A 6,501-nucleotide genomic window follows, 5' to 3' on the forward strand; every position below is an offset into this window, starting at 1 on the left:
AGTCTCACAAAGGCTGGCTGTGAGTGTTTAAAGCAGAGTGGGGAAAACATAGTTGGAAATTGGAGAAAAGGGAACCCTTGTTTTGTAGTGGCAGAAAGTTTAGCAAAATTCTTGCCTGTGTGAACGTGGAACATAGACTGTGACTAATGAACTCAATGGTCTGGCTTCTTCTTGCTGCCCATAATAAAATGAAAGAGGAGAGTGATGAACTCAGGAACAAATTGTTCAGTTTTGAATGGAATTCACAGAAAACACAAAGGATTCAGAGCCGTCTTTTCAGATAGCAAATTGTTCTCAAATTTAAAAAGGTCTTTAGGACAAAGATCCAAGGGATAGGTAGGGTTAGAATATTCTTTGTAAGACCTCCAAAAGTTCCAAGATATTATATAAATACCTGCAATATGTGAGAGGCCCCAGGTCAGAACCACCCAGATGAGCTTTCCCTAAATCCTTGGCCCATAGAAACCACGGGAAATAATACAATGATTGTTGCCGTTTTAAGCCGCTCCAATTTGGAGTGATTTTTTTGGTGGAAATAGATAACTAGAACATATTCAAAAGACAAGAATAATGTCTAAAGTCATCAGTACTCATTTTTAATTTTGAAAATGATTTTGACAACAGGTAAGTGGGAGTTGGGTAAACCTTACTCCAATATGTGATTATTAAATAAATGTAACGTCTTATTTTTCTTCAGAAGTAAAAAATTAAAACAAAAATGAAAATGTTCTACTTAAAGATTAAACCATATTTTATTTAAATTTTGAATCATATGTATGTTCCTTTCTTTATTAAATCATCATTAAAACAGAATGGAAACATTTTTATACTAGGGAATTTGGCTTTCACATTATGAGTGTTGCAATATATGACACCCCTTTTCAGAAAGATGAGTGTTACAGACAGGGGGCCCATAAAAGATCATTTTAATTAAGCATGTAATTTTCACCCAGAAGTGAAAGTTTCCGTATATAAGTAAAGTTTCTCACTGTGAGCTTCTACAATGACTTGTTGAGAAAATTGACTATAACTTTCTTTAACACAGACCTAAAAGTGAAAGATGACTGACATCAATGATAGATACACATTGACTTAAATATAACAATTTAAATAAACTCTACTGATGAAATTCATTTGGTGTGTATAGTTGAACTACTGTGCAAAGATGTAACATTGCAGGACACTGTTATATGCCGAATCTTCTATAGGCTGCTTCTTCACCATCTTTTTTCTCCCTCCTCCTTGTCCTCTTCCGCAACTCCTCTTCCTTTGCTCTTCCTCCTCCTCCTCTTTCTTGTCCTTCTTCCTCCTGTGATTTTAAAAGATATTTTTATTTATGATAGGCAAAAGTATTGTTTCTCTTTTCTTTGACTGATCCCTTTATCATTTGTATCTATATAACATGTTTAGCCTAGTTGCTAGCTATGTTTAAGAGGAAAACCTTAATTCTGGTAAGAATGGGTGACCTAGGTAATTATTCCTGACTTCCCACATTTTATTGTGGGAAATAGGCTCATGCTGAGTTCATCACAGTATTCTCAGATACATATAAATCAAATGAATAATGTGCGTGAGACCACAGAAAAGAGGGGATTAATATTTTGGGGGCTGAAAATGGGGTTTAAGCAGTACTGTATGGGAGTCAGCTTGCACTGATTTGGGGATGACTTTATGGAAGAGATGTCTTTTGAACTTAACTTTAAAAGATAAATAGGGGCTAGCACCTGCAGCCTAGTGGTTAAATTTGGCACACTCTGCTTCGGTGGCCTGGGTTTAGTTCCTGGGCACAGACTTACACTGCTGGTTGGTGGCTATGCTGTGGTGGTGGACCATACACAAAATAGAGGAAGATTTGCAACAGATGTTAGCTCAGGGCGAATCTTCCTCAGCAAAAACAAACAAACAAACAAAAAACCCAAAAACGTAAAACAAAGTAAAGAGAAGGGTTTTTTTCCAGGTTGAAAGGGAGCATGGGCTAGGGAAGGGCAGTCTAAGTAATAATCTTTGCTACCATTTAGTGGTGCTAACTATAGTCCAGGTACTGTTCTAATTAAGCACTTACATACACTATCATAATTCATCCTCAAAACAGTCCTATGAAATAGATATTACCAACTCCGTTTTACATAGAAAATGGAGGCTCTGGGATTCAAAATCATGTCCATCGTTAGAAAGGTTTACCAGTGTACAACACTGCCTCTTAGAAAAATAAGTGGACATGGGGAAGTTTGGGGCAGCAGTCTAAGTTTAACAAAACGTATTATCACCACTTTACATAGCCTGCTATTTTCTAAAGTTACGTATAGATTTCTCTGGCTGGAGCAAACTTATACTCCAGGAAATCTCATTGATGAATCCTTTATTTTATAGAATTATATGGCCCTTTAGGATATTTTGTAGTTTATTCAGAATATTAAATTCCAGGATAGCAGTGAGTGATAAAGTTAAAACAGTTGACACATAAAGTCAATTGAAGTTGTGACCTGTTCAGTATTTTGGATAGGAAAAGTTGGGTGGCCTGCAAAGAAGAGGAAGGAGCTAGACAAAGTTAACTGACAGGGATAGACTAAGAGAAGACATTTGCAGCATGTATAACCCAAAATAAATTAATATCTAGAATATATAAGGAACTCCTGCAAATCAGCAAGGATAACACAGGAAAACCAATTGAAATGGGCGAAGTGTATAAATAGCAATTCATAGAAGGAAAAATCTCAAATGACCAACAAGTATGTGAAGAGATGCAAAACCTTGCCAGAAATCAGAAAAATGCAAATTAAATAGTCCAGCCTCCAGCATCTCAAAAAAGTATGTCACAATTTCGGTTAAATTAATATTCAGGTTTATATTATTACAATTATGTAAATATTATTCATATCTATGATTACATTTTATTTGACATAGTTTTTTGAAAACAGCTTTACTGAGGTATAATACACAACACAATGGTATACATTTAAAGAGGAAAATTTTATAAGATTTGACATGTGTTTACACCCATGAAACCATCACCATAATCAAGATGATGAATGTGCCCATCACTCAGCAGTTTCCTTGTGTCCCTTTATAATCTCTGTGTACTGCCCGTCACCTGATAGGCAACCGCTGACAGGCTTTTTGTCTTATAGATTAGCTTGTATTTTCAAGAATTTTACATAAAGGAATTTTAAAGCATTAGTCTTTTTTGTCTGGCTTCTTTCACTTACCATAATTATTTTGAGATTTGTTCATGTTGCAAATCATAATTGTTTGCTTATTTTTATTGCCAAATTGTATTCCATTGTATGGTTGTACTACCATTTGTTTATCTAGTCATCTTTTGATGGACATTTGGGTCATTTCCAGTTTTTAGCTATTAAAAATAAAAATATTATGAACATTCATGTACAAATCTTTGTATGGACATATGTCTTCATTTCTCTTGGTTGAGTACCTAGAGGTGGAATGGTTGTATCATATGGTAGGCTGATGTTTAACTTTTTTTTTTTTTAAAGATTTTATTTTTCCTTTTTCTCCCCAAAGCCCCCCCGGTACATAATCGTATATTTTTAGTCGTGGGTCCTCCTAGTTGCGGCATGTGGGACATTGCCTCAACATGGCCTGATGAGCCGTGTCATGTCTGCACCCAGTATCTGAACCAACGAAACCCTGGGCCACAGAAGAGGAACACACAAACTTAACCACTCGGCCACAGGGCCAGCCCCTGACGTTCAACTTTTTAAGAAACTGCCAAACTGTTTTCCAAAGTGGTTGTATCATTTTACATTCATATCTGCAGTGTATAAGAGTTCCATTCTTCCTCCTCCTCTCCAACACTTGATATTGTCAGTCTTTTCAATTTTAGCCATTCTAGTAGGTGTGTAGTTATATCTCATTGAGGTTTTAATTTGTATTGCCCCCATAACTTATGGTGTCAAGTATCTCTTCATGTTCTTACTTGCCATCTGCATATTTTCATTAGTGAAGTGTGTATGTTCAAATTCTTTGCTCATTCCTAAAATTGAGTTTTAAAAATTTCCTTATTATTAAGTTTTAAATTCTTCTTTATATATTCTGACACAAGCCATTTATCAGATCTATGACTCAAAAATATTTTCTCCCAGTTTGTGGTTTGTATTTATTCTCCTAACTTTTGAAAAGCTTTCAAAAAGCAAAAGTTTAAAATTTTCATGGTCTATTTTATTAATTTTTTTCTTTATAGATCATGCTTATGGTGTTGTATCTAAGAAAACTCTGTCTAACTCAAGGTCAGGTCACAAAGATTTTCTGAGTTTTCTTCTAGAAGTTTTATAGTTTTAGGTTTTACATTTAGGCTGATGATCCATTTTGGATTAATTTCTGGATAAGGTGTGAGGTGTAAATCAAAGTTCTTTTTTTTGCATATAGATATCCAGTTGTTCCAGCACAATTTGTTGAAAAGACTTTTTTCTTTGCTGAATTTTTTTTGCATCTTTATGGAAATCAGCTTCCATATATATGTGGGTGAGTCTATCTTTAGCTCTCCATTCTGTTCCATTCAGCTATTTATGTATCTTGACTCCAATAACACATTGTCTTTACTGTAGTTTCTTTTGTTTTTTTTGTTTGTCATAATGAAATTTATTATGAAAACAAGCTGGTGTGGAGACTCGGGGAGAGACAAATATATTTAGCTTGGATGGTTCTGGTGAAGTGTTGTGGTTTGTTTATACTGATGTCATACTTGCTAAGGGTAGAAGTCAAGTCCTCTATGCTTAGAGTGTACCTGTGGTCCCTTTTCTTGCTTCAGGAGCTGCTAGAAGCTGTGCCCTTCCTTTTGCAGTGCCACAGGACATCAACATTGTTGGCGATATCTGAGATGAATTTCTGAGCAGTTAGGGGGATGAACTGAGTTATGTCTGGATCTGAGGCTCCAAAGCCAGCATGGTTCAGGGAGTAGCCAGTCACTCTATCTGGGATTGTAGGTGTGCAGTCCTCCAACTGCACCAAGGAGTCTGCTAGAGGCCTGCTGAATACCTCCAGCTTCATATCCTTGTTGGATGTGCTTGGCGGTATGTAAACCTCATTAGACGAGGCAGGCTGGTGGCACTGGGGGTGGCTGGAACCCAGCCGATACTCCTGCCCTGGGCCTCCCTGCTGTCCCCGAGGGTCTGGTCTTGTTCTCTTGAAGGTTCTGGGGGTGCTGCACAGTCTCCCTGGAGCCTTTTACTGTTATTGTATGATGAGTCTTGAAATCAGGAAGTGTTAATCCTTCGACTTTGTTCTTTTTCAAAATTGTTGTGGTTGTCCTTTGCATTTACAGTAAATTTTAGAATCAGCTTGTCAGTTTCTACACAAACCCCACTGGGATTTTTCATTGGATTTCTTTAATCTATACATTAATTTGGAAAACTGACATCTTAACAATATTGAGTGTTGCGACCCATTAACAAGGTATATCTCTCCATTTACTTAAGTCTTTAGTTTCTCTCAACAGTATTTTATAATTTTTAATGTAGAGGTCTTTCACACCTTTGATCAGATTTATTCTAATCTCATCCTATTTGGCTTCTTTCACTTAGTAACATGCATTTAAGTTTCCTCCATTTCTTTTTGTGGCTTGATAGCTCATTTCTTTTTAGTGCTGAATAATATTCCATTATCTGGATGTACCACAGTGTATTTATATACTAACCTATTAAAGGACATCTTTGTTGTTACCAAGTTTTGGTAATTGTGAATAAAGCAGATATAAACATCCATGTGCAGATTTTGTGTGGACATAAGTTTTCAACACACGTGAATAGATAACAAGGAGCATGATTGCTGGATTGTTTTCCAAAGTGGCTGGATCATCTGGTATTCCCATCAAAAACGAATGAGCACTCCTGTTGCTTCACATCCTCACTATCATTTAGTGTTGTCAGTGTTTTGGATTTTGGCCGTTCTAATAGGTGTGTAGTGGTATCACATTGTTGTTTTTAACTTGCAATTCCTTAAACAAATGAAGTATGAAGTTGGCAATGCTTATTTGCCACTGAGACCTTTTTCTAGCTTTAATAAGATATAATTGACATACAACATTGTGTAACTTTCAGGTGTACAAGTGTTAATTTGATACACTTTTATATTGCTAAATGATTACCACCATAATGTTAGCTAACACCTACATTATGCTACAAAATTACCATTTCTTTTTTGTGGTGGGAACGTTTAAGATCTATTCTCTTAGCAACTTTCAAGTATATAATACAATATCATTAACTATAATCACCATGTCATACATTAGATCTAATGATTAGATTAGATCATTAATAATAAACAATGTTTATTATTAGAATAAATTCTAATGTACATGTACAATAAATTCTAATGTACATGTTGTACATTATGTTGTACATTAGAATTTATTCAACTTATAACTGGAGTTTGTGCCATTTGACAAATATCTCCCCCTTTATCCAACTCCCCAGCCCATAGTAACCACCATTCTACTCTTTGTTTCTGTAAGTTTGGCTTTTTCAGATTCCACATGTAAGTGAT

At 35.7% G+C, this 6,501-nt stretch overlaps 1 pseudogene; it reads right to left on the reverse strand.

Moving 5' to 3' along the window:
* Window positions 1–4,602: 4,602 nt before the first annotated feature.
* On the reverse strand, window positions 4,603–5,275 carry LOC111770386 (transcription initiation factor TFIID subunit 10 pseudogene; annotated as a pseudogene).
* Window positions 5,276–6,501: the final 1,226 nt, after the last annotated feature.

Source organism: Equus caballus, chromosome 2, assembly GCF_041296265.1.
Source record: "Equus caballus isolate H_3958 breed thoroughbred chromosome 2, TB-T2T, whole genome shotgun sequence".
NCBI lineage: Eukaryota > Metazoa > Chordata > Mammalia > Perissodactyla > Equidae > Equus > Equus caballus.